General features: G+C 41.3%; 1 pseudogene; it reads right to left on the bottom strand.

Annotated features, from left to right (window-relative positions):
- Nucleotides 1–6,138: 6,138 nt before the first annotated feature.
- Nucleotides 6,139–10,852, bottom strand: LOC132531934 (uncharacterized protein C2orf78-like; annotated as a pseudogene).
- Nucleotides 10,853–13,169: the final 2,317 nt, after the last annotated feature.

Raw genomic sequence — 13,169 nt, forward strand, 5'->3', positions numbered from 1 at the left:
ACACCTTAGAATATAGATGCTTTGTCTCAGTTAACTTCACTCAGAATGGGACTTCTGCATCAAAGAGTTGATGCACTTATGCTTTTTATGGATGTTGCTACACTGTACCAATTTATGGTTGTTCATGCAGGAAATACTTATTGAGCATGTGTTATGTTTAAGCACTGTGCTGGGTGCTAGCAAAAAGACGTGACATTTTGTGAGTAAAGAGACTTGACCTGCCCTTTGTGAATTCTAACAGTCCAGAGAGGGAATAGATATTCAAGAATCATACACTGCATGTAGAATTACATCTCTGACAAGTGCCAAGGAGAGGAACATGGTTCCATGAGAGCATATTTTAGGGAGGATTGGAGATTAGAGAAGGTTTATTTAGGGATGTTTCAGCGGATATCTGAAGGATGAGTAGGTATTAAGCAGATAGGGACACTGTAGAGAGATTTCTGAGCATAAGGAATATCAAAAGACCCTATAGTAGGAAAGCATATGCTGTGCTGGAGGAACTGGTCAGGAAGGTGGGGCTGTTGGGGGAGCATGTGGTTATAATGGAGCTACAAGTGTGGGCCCGAGCTCGATCGTGCAGGCTTATGTTTAAGGTTTCAGACTTTAATAGAAAACCATTGAACTTTTTCTGTTGAAGGTGAGTGTGTGCAACATACCCAATTGCATTTTCAACCTATCGCTTTTGCTACCGAGTGGAGAATACACCGCAGGGAGAAAGAGTGGAAGTGAGGAAACAAGTTAGGAGACTTTTGTAGAAATTGGGCATAATGGTGGCTTGGACCAGGGTATGGTGGTCATTTTGGTGGAAAGATGTGGACAGATTCTAGAGGTATGTAGGCAGTATCCTTGTTAGCACTGGTGGTGGGTTGAGGATGAGGGTGAGGGAGAAATAGCTGTCAGTGATGGTGATTCCTAAGTCTCTGGCTCCTATGGTTGGTTAGATAGGGTTTTTTAGATATGATGTTAATATTTGTCCTGATTTGTCTTTTGTTATTTGTTGGTTCTTGATGAATACTCTGTCATATTAAGTCTCCTGTTTTTAGCGTACAGAGCATTTTCACCCAGACTGACTGTTGCATGTTATCAGATAACTTTTTAACATCTGCCAGTTTGGTCCTGTATTTTATTCTCTTTCTTTTATTAATTAAGTTGTTGTATTAATGTAAATAATTATATTAATAGATTTTCTAAAGTTTTGTTACCCTTGCATCCTTGAAATAACGCCTTTTTGTGGTCCTGGTGTATATCATTCTTTAATAATTATTGATTAGATGTGCTGATATTCTCTTAGGATTTTTATATCTATATTTGTAAAGCAAAATTGGATCTTTTTTGCAAAACCTTGATTTTCTTTTCATTTACAAATGATTCACGTTTTGTTGTTTTGTAGATATTTGATTGCTGTAGAAGGCATGTGGCCAGATGATGCAATTGGATGTAAGTATAAGGGTTGTCACTACTTTTCCGTTTTTATAAAATTTGAAGGTAGAAGTGTAGGGGAATTTCTCAAATTTTGGACAAAGAGAAAAGTTTGTAATTCATTTGCTCTGACATAAGATAACCTTTTACCAAAAGTTTTGAAAGGGTTGTATCTGGAAATAGCGAGATATAACAGCCTGAATAATTAGAGAGTGGATTTCAGAGATTTTTTTCTTTTAAATTTATTTAATTAATTACTTTATTTTTGATATTATATCCACTGCACCACCAAGGAAGTCCCTTTTTCTTCCTTCCTTCCTTCCTTCCTTCCTTTCTTTAAAGCTCCAAGTCATTTAAAATATATGACTTCTTACAAAAATCTCCAGTTCATATAACCAAGGGGTTTATAACTTCTCCTCTAAAAGTTATATTCCTAGGACTTCCCTCGTGGTCCAGTGGTTAAGACTCTGCATTTCCAATGCAGCAGGCGTGGGTTCAATCCCTAGTTGGGGAGCTGAGATCCCACATGCTGCGCAGCCAAAAAAAATTTTTTAAAAAGTTATGTTCCTGTATTATTGAATTTAGTGGTTTAGATTTTCTTTTAATGTTTAGAAGATTTCAATTTATTTACCAGGAACAAACAAAACAAAATGTAAAAATAGTTTTCCGGAAACTATTTCCATCATTCTCTTCTTCCCTTTCTCCTGCAGACTGGTGTTTTATCCTTACAAGTTCTCCGTCGTTTCATAAGAGAGCTGCTCTTCTTCTGGTTTCATAAGAGATGGTGAATAGTGTTAAAATATCCAGTTTACCTAAATTTCTAGAGTACACTTCAGGGAGTGAATGATGGGGTGGGATGTTGGGGCAGAGTGAGAGATACAGATTCTGGTGAGACTGAGAGTCATTCACAAAAATTACTGGGCTGTGGTGAGGGGAGAACAAAATAAATCAGGTTCCTGCTGGTGGACAGGAAGCCAAAATGAAGAAGAATGGTGCGTAGCTGGGCAGTGTAATTAGGCCCATAAGTGCTGTGTCTTCTGATAGTAATTATGAACAGAAACCAACTAATAATTACGAATAACATGTAGGTGACCAATCCTTAAGAACTGAGGCAGAGAGAAGGAAAGATGGCATTATATACCTTGTCTCTGGTTCATTGAGTTTCCCAGGCTGGTTGGTGACCAATCTTGGGTGAAATCATAACTAAATCATTTTTGCTAAGGTGATCAGCTTTTGTGGGGTCGTTTCCCTGCACTCTGTCCAATGATAAAGCCCACTGGTTTATGCCTCCTGGAAGAGAGTTATTTCAAAACAGTATAAGTGAAGCATTGATGAAACAGCCATGAGGAACACGTTTCCACATGGCCTTACACCTCCTTTTCAAAGTGCTTTAAAACTTTTTTCATCCAAAAATCAATAAAAGGATTAGGATCAAATCCCTTACAGAGGTAGTGTAAGAAAAAAGAGAATGAGGAGCAGAATAGCATCTCTTCAGACAATAAAATCAAGTTGGTAAAGACAGGTCCACAAAACAGATCAAAACTGTAACCTATTATTTCAAAGTGGGCTAAAAGATGTTAGGAAAAACAATGGAAAAGATGAAAGAACATGGACCGAGGAGGGAATGGGAAGTTACTGTTTAATGGCTCTAGAGTTTCTGTTTGGGATGGTGAAACAGTCCTGCAAATGGTAAATGCTGATAACTACCACCTATGGGTGTTTGGTTTTAGTTGATCTTCCATGAAAGGGTTTGGAGAGATTCAGAAACTATGCTGCTGCCTCCATCTTTCTGAGGTCCTGCTCAATCTTTAGACATAATTATTTTTAATTTGGATAGTGGTGATGTTCGCACAGCATTGTGAATGTATATAATGTCACTGAATTATATACTTGAAAATGGTTGAAATACTAAATTTTGTTTTATGTATATTTTACCATAATAAAAAAAAGATGAACTAACAGCATAAACCAGAATTAGGTAAGATGATAGAACTCAGGACAGAATTCAAAATAAAAGAAAAAAAATTCAGAAATGAGGACTAAATTTAAAATAATACAAGAGTGAGGACTTCCCTGGTTGTCCAGTGGTTAAGAATATGCCTTCCAAGGCTTCCCTGGTGGCACAGTGGTTGAGAGTCCGCCTGCCGATGCAGGGGACACGGGTTCGTGCCCCGGTCTGGGAAGATCCCACATGCCGCGGAGCAGCTGTACCCGTGAGTCATGTCTGCTGAACCTGTGCGTCCGGAGCCTGTTGCTCCGCAATGGGAGAGGCCACAACAGTGAGAGGCCCGCGTAACGCAAAAAAAAAAAAAAAAAAAAAAAAATCTGCCTTCCAATGCTGGGTATGCATGTTCGATCCCTGGTTGAGGAACTGAGATCCCCCATGCCTCAGGCCAACTAAGCCCGCCCGCCGAAACTACTGAGCCCACGTGCTGTGGAGCCCACGCGTCACAACTAGAGAGCCCACGAGCCACGAGGAAGAGCCCATGCACTGCAACGAAGAGCCCACGTGCTGCAACTAATACCCGACACCACCAAAAGTAAATAATTTAAATAAAATTATACAAGTGAATGAACATAATGTCTTAAGAGAAACAAACAGGAAAAGGAAAAAGTTTTTTCAAGATAAAAAGGATTTTAGAGAAATGGAAAACATAAAAGATAGGCAAAAAAGAGTCAGGACAGCTCTGAAAAGAGTAATATAAGTACGTATAAGAATCTGTTATACCATAAAAGTGACATTTCAAATCAGTGGGACAGATTAGTCAATAAATTGTGATACATACACGTTGAGGTATAAATAGTTCTCTGGAAGGATCCACAGCATGGCAAAAGCTGATGTCTCTGAGGAGGGAAATGTGTGGCTGGGGCATGTGGGGAAAAGGGTGACTTTTCGTTGAATACCCTTGTGTACCTTTTCTAATGTTCTGTCATGTGAATTTATTACCTCTGAAGTTCGCCTGAGTTCAAACCCCAGTTCCCCCAGTTGCTAGCTCTTAATCTTGGGCAAACTCTTCACACTCTCCAAGCCTCTTTATCTGTGAAATAAGGTCAGTAACTTAGCCTGGTGCTGCCTGGCACAGAATAAACTGTCAATAAATGGAGATTATTAGTGTAAAAAACCCAAATGCCCATCAATGGATGAATGGATTTTTAAATGTGGTTATATGTGAAATAATATACAGTCATAAAAAGGAATGAAGTACTGACACATGCTACGACATGGATGAACTTGAAAACATTACGCTAAGTGAAAGAAGCCACACACAGTGGTCCCATTTGTATTATGTCATGAAATATCCAGAAAAGGCAAAACCATAGCGACAGAAAGGAAATTAATGGTTGCAGGGACTGAAGGAGGAGGGGATGAAGAGGGCCTGCTGATGGTTACGGGGGCTTCTTTGTGGCGTGATGAAAACGTGGTGGGTTAAATGATGGTGATGGTTGCATAGGCTTATGAATGTACAAAATGACACTGAATTTGCAGTTTCAGAAGGTGAATGTTATGGCATGTGAATGACATCTCAAAAACTTAATTTTGAAAATGAAAATTGCCAGTTTTCCCATGGTCACTATCCACTGTCTCCATCTCTCCCTTCTCCCCACTGCATTCCTTTTGACGCCCACCCCTGCCACTCTCTCCCATCCTCACTCCCTCGACCTGCCCCACGAGGCCTCCCAGGGAGCCCGTGAACCGCTGGGCTCCTGGGTCCTGTGGCTGTTGGAGCGGCTGCCCTGTGTGCGTGCCCCCACCGCTCTCACCCGTGAGAGTGGACGCTTCCGTCGGATTTTTCTCGTACGTTTCAGTTGATGGTGATGTTTACAGAAGGCGGCACGCACCCTGGTCAATGGAGGAAGCCCCTCAAGATAATATTTAGGCCTCTCCAGAAGTTTGATCTCATCCACCAGTAACCTCAGGATGCTGTGCTCTGAAAGCCAGGTTGGCCGCCTGCGGGCACTTGCAGATACTGAGGACTTTGGAGGCATTTGGGCCTGCAGTTGAGGCCTTGTACCTCCACATGCGATGTGACCTCAGCCCTTTGCTGCACCTCTCTAAGTGAAGTGGCACAGGAATACTGGCCTTGCCTGTCGTTGCCAGGATTAACTGAATAGTGCATTAGCTGCCCTGGTGCTTAGGTGTGGAGTACATGGTGATTTACATACCAGGGCCTACTCGTGGGCCTCCTGATGCAGCAGTTCCCTTGGCTCTGCCCCTGTCGTCAGCTGCCCCTAGGATAACTCTGAACCCCAGCCACCTCTCTGGTAGATTTCCTATTCCCCCACTATAATCACACCTGGATAAGGCAACTCAAACCTTTCAGAGATGTGTCCTGAACCTCCTGTTTTCTTAAATACCTATCTGGTGGTTGTGAGACTTAAGGCCAACCTCCCCAAGAGACTTTTTCTGTTTCTCCTAGTGAACCTAGACTCACCTTCTGTCATCTTAAACTCTACTCAAATTTTGTTCTTTCACCCCTGACCACTGACCATGCTTTTTACTTCTTCCATTTCATCCCCACTCCTGCTTCCTTTCATAAATCCATAAATGTCTTTTGGCCTTCCTAGCCCTGGACAAACTTCCTTTCTCTTTCCTCAGTTTTTACCTATTTCCTTCATTCTCCCATTCAACTTTCAGTCCTCCCTTTCTCATGCAGAATTTGATTCCAACCCCACCAAAAAACAAAAATCACGCCACAATTAGCAGCATCTCAATATTCAAAAGTTTTATTACTCACCTATTAATTCTATTACACTTATTTATTCAGTTTTATTGTGTTAAAATATATCAAAATAAATAGAGAAATTTATACCTGTCTTATCTGTATATGGAAGAGCAGCTGGTCCCCAAGGTGGCACCAACACTCCTAGCAGCTCTTACTTTACATATCCGTAGTAGTCAGCAATTTCCATTTCTTTTTCCCTCTCAATGAAAAATTGCACTTTCCCCAAAGAGGTGTATTTGGCAGCATTCTCATGTTGTTGTTGAGCCTGTCTCTTCATGGCCTCCCGCTCTGGCCTCTGCTCGTGTTCGATGGGCTTTGACATTACTGGCTCAGGAACATTGGGTTCCTTCCATGGAACTGGTTGCTCGCTGAAGTCTTGGAGTAGAAATGGGGTTTGGAGCTTGGGTGGGGACTGGCGCTTAGTCACAGCAGGGGGAACAGGCTCCCGCTGGAGAGAAGTGCAAGATGAAGTTCCGTAGGGTGCAGGCCTAGGAGCAGCAGACTGAGGGACACTAGGCTGCATATGGTCGGTCCAACCCGTTTGGGTTGGTTAGTCATAGTTGGCTGAGATGGTTTGGCAGGAACTGGCAAAGAGGCAGGAGCTGGCTGGGATGAACTCACTGCAGGAGGTTGAGCTGAGTTAGTAGAAGCAGGCTGGGCACAGTCAGCCAGAGCAGGCCAATGAGAGAACAGAGACTGTGGCCTCCGAGGAGCAGGTCGAGATTGAGGCTTGTCCCAGGCAGAAAACGGCAGAGGTATCAACTTGACCTTCCCAGGAGGCGGCAGCTCCTACTGGGATGGAGATGGACACTCTTTCTCAGCACTGCTGTCTGGTTTCTGGGCTTCGACTTGAGTTTTCTCAGAACTCTTACCCTCAGGTGGGGTATGCCTCCATGGCTGGATAGCTGGGGGTGTTTAGGGTTGCTTGAATTTCCCAAGACCCGACAGGAAGAGAGCCCAGTTTTCTTATCATTCTTCTCCCCCAGTGCATGAAGAACCTTCACAGACCCCAGCCTGCACATGCCTAGGGAGGTTCGAGGCTTTTTAAAGCTCTCTTGGATAAGCTCAGTTTGCTGCTTCCTTCGCTTCATCTGGGGAATTGTTGGCTTCTCTCCTGCCTTGACTTTGTTCCCTGACTGCTTATTCTCTTCAGCCTTCTTCCTTCCTCTGGTCCTTGAGGTCCTTTCCTGCCCGTGGCTCTTCGTTTTGCTGATCTTTCTGGATGCAGCTTTCTGAGGTTTGCCTTTGGAATGCTTGGCCGTGTTCACAGGAGCGCTGTCCCTGACTGCAGCATGGCATAGAAGCACTTCTCCCCCTAGCAGGCACTCTGGATTCTTTGGCTGGATTTTGGCCTTGGGAGCACCATGATAGGCTCAGAGGCTTTATGTTTGTTCTTCCTGGGTTGAGCAGAGGGAACCTTTATGACACTTGGCTTTTGCTGCACCTGATTCACCTTAATGGCTCTGTTGTCTTTGGCTTTGATCATGTTGGGACTTTTGGATTGATCAAGATCTTTCAAAGAATTAAAGAGCTGCGGAAGGTGAATTTCCTCTGCCAGTGTAGTAATGTCTGCAAAACCACTGCTAGATTCCATCCCATTTTCAAGTGTCCCTAGGTCTGATATGAGAATTTCTACTACAGCTTTTTTTGATTTCTATTTGCATGGAATATCTTTTTCCATCCCCTCACTTTCAGTCTGTATGTGTCCCAAGGTCTGAAAGGGGTCACTTGTAGTCAGCATATATACAGGCCTTGTTTTTGTATCCATTCATCCAGTCTATGTCTTTGGGTGGAAGCATTTAATCCATTTACATTTGAGGTAATTATTGATAGGTATGTTCCTATTACCATTTTCTTAATTGTTTTGGGTTTGTTATTGTAGGTCTTTTCCTTCTCTTGTGTTTCCTGCCTAGAGAAGTTCCTTTAGCATTTGTTGTAAAGCTGGTTTGGTGGTGCTGAATTCTCTTAGCTTTTGCTTGTCTGTAAACATTTTAATTTTTCCATCGAATCTGAATGAGATCCTTGCTGGGTAGACTAATCTTGATTGTAGGTTTATCCCTTTCATCACTTTAAATATGTCCTGCCATTCCCTTCTGGCTTGCAGAGTTTCTGCTAAACCATCAGCTGTTAACCTTATGGGCATTCCTTTGTATATTATTTGTTGCTTTTCCCTTGCTGCTTTCAATATTTTTCCTTTGTATTTAATTTTTGATAGTTTGATTAATATGTGTCTTGATGTGTTTCCCCTTGGATTTATCCTGTACAGGACTCTCTGTGCTTCCTGGACTTGATTGACCATTTCCTTTCTCATATTAGGTAAGTTTTCAACTATAATCTCTTCAAATATTTTCTCATACCTTTTCTCTTTTTCTTCTTCTTATGAGACCCCTATAAGTTAAATGTTGGTGCATTTAATGTTGTCCCAGAGGTCTCTGAGACTGTCCTCAATTCTTTTCATTCTTTTTTCTTTATTCTGCTCCATGGTACTTATTTCCACTATTTTATCTTGCAGGTCACTTATCTGTTCTTCTGCCTCAGTTATTCCACTATTGATCCCTTCTAGAGAATTTTAAATTTCATATATTGTGTTGTTCATCATTGTTTGTTTCATCTTTAGTTCTTCTAGGTCCTTGTTAAACATTTCTTGTATTTTCTCCATTCTATTTCCAAGATTTTGTAACATCTTTGCTCTCATTACTCTGAATTCTTTTTCAGGTAGACTGCCTATTTCCTCTTCATTTGTTTGGTCTGGTGGTTTTTACCTTGCTCCTTCATCTGCTGTGTGTTTCTCTGTCTTATTTTGCTTAACTTACTGTGTTTGGGGTCTCCTTTTCACAACCTGCAGGTTCATATTTCCCGTTGTTTTTGGTGTCTGCCTCAGTGGCTAAGGTTGGTTCAGTGGGTTGTGTAGGCTTCCTGGTGGAGGGGACTAGTGCCTGTGTTCTGGTGGATGAGGCTGGATCTTTTATTTCTTGTGGGCAGGACCACCTCCAGTGGTGTGTTTTGGGGTGTCTGTGAACTTATTATGATTTTAGGCAGCCTCTCTGCTAATGGGTGTGGTTGTGTTCCTGTCTTGCTAGTTGTTTGGCATGGGGTGTCCAGCACTGAAGCTTGCTGGTCATTGAGTGGAGCTGGGTCTTAGTGTTGAGATGGAGATATCTGGGGGATCTCTCACCAATTGATATTATGTGGGGCTGGGAGGTCTCTGGTGGTCCAATGTCTTGAATTCAGCTCTCCCACCTCAGAGGCTCAGGCCTGACACCCAGCCAGAGCACCAAGATCCTGTTAGCTACATGGCTACTAGTGTTGGAGGGTCTCCCGCAGAGGTGGAGGGCAGCTGTGGCTCACCACAGGGGCAAGGACACTCGATAGTCTATTTTTATTTGTGAATTATTCCAAGAGGTTTTTTCATAAAATCCATACATGAAAGTAACCAAAAATTAAATGAAGTTCTCAGCAGTTCATTGTTTAACATTAAGGACACTAATACACTTGATAATTTCAGATAGTTTCAGAATATGATATCATATAATCTATTATTTGGTTTTGTATTATTTAGTATTACATACATTTTTGATTCAAAAATAGTATCCTTTCCAAGTTATCCAGCCAAAACACTCTCAATGTTCATATTAAATTCCAATATTTTACTTTTTAACTCTTTTAAAGTTCTTAATCATTTTTTTCCATAAAATTAACACACTTCAAAATCATCACAATTTACTTGCAGCATTTTAGTTTTCCAATAATGAATATACATTTATATTTCACTGGACTTTTAAAATTTTAACAAGAAGAACACTTAAGGAGATTTTTCACTGCAAGTTATATCTAGCTTGACAATTTACTACTTGAAATAAAAATAATATATTTAGATATTAATATTTATAATATTCAGATATTGACGATAAATTCAAACGTTATTGTTGGTACCCCACCCAAATGCCATAAGCATTCATACTTCAAAAAGGGGCAACTGGAATTTTTCTAAACAAGAACCCTGTAACTCTCCCCGTGAAGGCCTTCTCTAATCACAGGAGTCCACTCAGCCAGTGCACAAGGCAGAGCAGACCAGAAGTACTGAGGTGTTAAGACACTCTCCTCACCCCCTAAAATCCCTCTATCAAAAACTGATGGGATTTGGTAGATAGATACCTCAGCTACTCATCTCTCTGTTGGGATAACTCTGAGGTAAGATCTACTCTATCCACCAGAGTTCTGCTACAGAATTGAGACCTAATTGTCTAGTAATAACAAGTTCAATAATATGCCTGCATTGGCTTCCTTCTTTTCCTTGTATCACTTCCCACTCACCCACTAGTGCTCCCAAATAAACAACTCACGCCCACATCCTTTCCTCAAGGTCGGCTTCTAGGGAAACCCAGCCTAAGACATATACAATCATGAAATCACACACACATTAGAAATGCCAGAAATGACATTAAAGTAGGATCTTTTATAAGCCATTAGCTTGAGGTTTACAAAGGTAGAAAATTTTAATCTGAAAAAATTTAAGCCTGTATCAGTTGTCTAATGTTACAATAAGAAATCATCCCCAACTCAGTGACGTGAAACGATGATTCATTGTTTATCACAATTCTGTTCATTGGCTATGCAGTTTTTCCTCTCCTTTTACCTGGATGACTCATGCAGTTGCCTTCAGGAAGAGTCAGCTGGGCTTGAAGGTCCAAGTTGGCCTCACTCATGTATGCAAATCGAGCAATTGATGCTCGTTGTTGGCTGGAGTGACTTGATTTTCCTGCCTGTGGTCTCTCATTGTCCAGTAGACTACATCCTTACGTGGAAGTCCCAAGACAGCATTCCAAGAGAACAAAGACAGAAGTGACAAGGCCACTAGAAAGCTAGATTCTGGAACTAGCAAACACCACTTCAACTACATTCTACTGGTAAAAGCAAGACACAAAGGTTAGCCTGAGTTGAGAGAGTAGGGTTATAGCCTTTATCTATTAATAAAAAGAGCTGGAAAATGTTATGCCTATGCTTCCAATCTACCAAAAATCCAACAGTCTTTGTAGCAGAAACCAGCTAGATATTCACTAATCCTACTTTCACTTTCCGGACATGAAACAGAACTGTATCTCCCAGCCTCCCTGTAGGTAGATTGCTGTGGAGCACAGGCTCCGGACGCACAGGCTCAGCGGCCGTGGCTCACGGGCCCAGCCGCTCCGTGGCATGTGGGATCTTCCCGGACCGGGGCACGGACCCGTGTCCCCTGCATCGGCAGGCGGACTCTCAACCACTGCGCCACCAGGGAAGCCCAAATATCCTGACTAATAAAGACTTTTGAGGACCAAAAGAATGAATCTCAAATAATGAAATGTAGGACATGACAGAAGTCTGGTGATAAGAGATTTTTTTGTTGCTGTTTTTGTTGGAGATTAAGGAGAAAATTCCCCCTCATTTTATACCATGTTAGCAGTCTTCTCCCTACTTAGGACATCTATTAGTCCCTTGGGCTCCGTTAGTCCCAAGGAAAATACAGATGACCAGACTTCCTATTGTGGCAGAGATTCAACTGCACAATATATATTTCTGACAGTTCAATTTCACAATTAAACTACTACTATTCATAAAGAAGAGATGGCTGGTAGGAGCACATGCAAACATCTGGGGAGGTGAGCTTATGACTAGCTTAGAAAAACACTACCTTTGATGATAATGTCCAAAATTTACCTTCATGCACTCTCACACTCTCCTTATCTCTCATGTCACCTCTTAGATATATTCCTCTCTATTAGAACAACATTCATAGAGTTTCACTCTGAAAGACCTTGCCAACTCCTTTAGATGTTAGTTTTCCCTTTGGTTTGTAGCTGAAGTGACTTGGTCATATGATAAAGGATATCAAGTGGGTCACTAAGACATTTTTATCCACTTTCTAGAGCAAAAACTCCTCCAAATGTTTTAAAGATGCAAACCTGTGCCTTTTCATGTCTGGCAAGAAGAAAAATCTTCCCAGACCAGGATGATCTATCCAAGGTCTATTTATTTTTCCAAATTCCTCTGTTTATGTGTTCTCAGATGACTAATGAGGCCAATCTGGAGCTGGCAGATTTTGCCACAATTTAGACAGATGGTTTCAGTGTATGTGTGTAAAGAAAGTTGGAAATGTGAAAATAAAGATATGTTTTGTACCATTCTGAGTTTTTCTAAGAGAACAAAGATAAAATGACAGCAGCATGGAAAGGTTTCAGTGTTACTAAACCATACAATGTGATCCTCTTACCTTAGGAGCCTCTGGAATAACTACTGAGAATCACTACACTAACATATATATGGTTTCTTTAGTCCAAACACTTGGGAAAATCTAAATATATGCTCTAGTCATTGCTTTAGAAAGCTTGTATAAGCAATATTAAGTGAACTGTTGCTGATAAAAATGTGACCTCACTCCAAACCTGAGCCCTTCCTAGAACTGAAGCAAAACAAAGTATTTCTGGGCAATTTGAAATATAAGCAGGGCTGCCCATTTTCAGGTCTTTGCATGGATGACACATTTCTAAACCTTCTACTTTAATCTAGTTATCCAAATTTTAGTGTAATCTCTCTTAGATGCGAAACCCTAGAAGCCTTTGTAAGTTTCCAATTTATTGCACAGATCCAGCAATTTGAAGACACATTCATTTATTCATGCATTCATTCATTCTTTCATGTATTATCAACTAGTACTCACTGAATACTTTTTTTTTTTTTTTTTTTTTGCGGTACGTGGGCCTCTCACTGTTGCGGCCTCTCCCATTGCAGAGCACAGGCTCCGGACGCGCAGCAGCATTTTTTGCTGCTGATGGCTGTAATGGTAATAACAACAAGGAAGTAGTAGAATGGAGGAGAGAAAGAAGAAGAAACCAAGTATAATAAGCAGCCCTGAGACATTACTCAGAAATGTGTGACACATGAGTACCATTAATGGTAATTTGCTAAGCATTTAAGCTACTTGTGGTGGTGGAAGAGACAAGGGTTGTGTATGGATCTTGGATGCAGGCGTAAGGAATAGAACATCTA

The sequence above is a fragment of the Lagenorhynchus albirostris genome, chromosome 13, assembly GCF_949774975.1.
Source record: "Lagenorhynchus albirostris chromosome 13, mLagAlb1.1, whole genome shotgun sequence".
NCBI classification, from domain to species: domain Eukaryota; kingdom Metazoa; phylum Chordata; class Mammalia; order Artiodactyla; family Delphinidae; genus Lagenorhynchus; species Lagenorhynchus albirostris.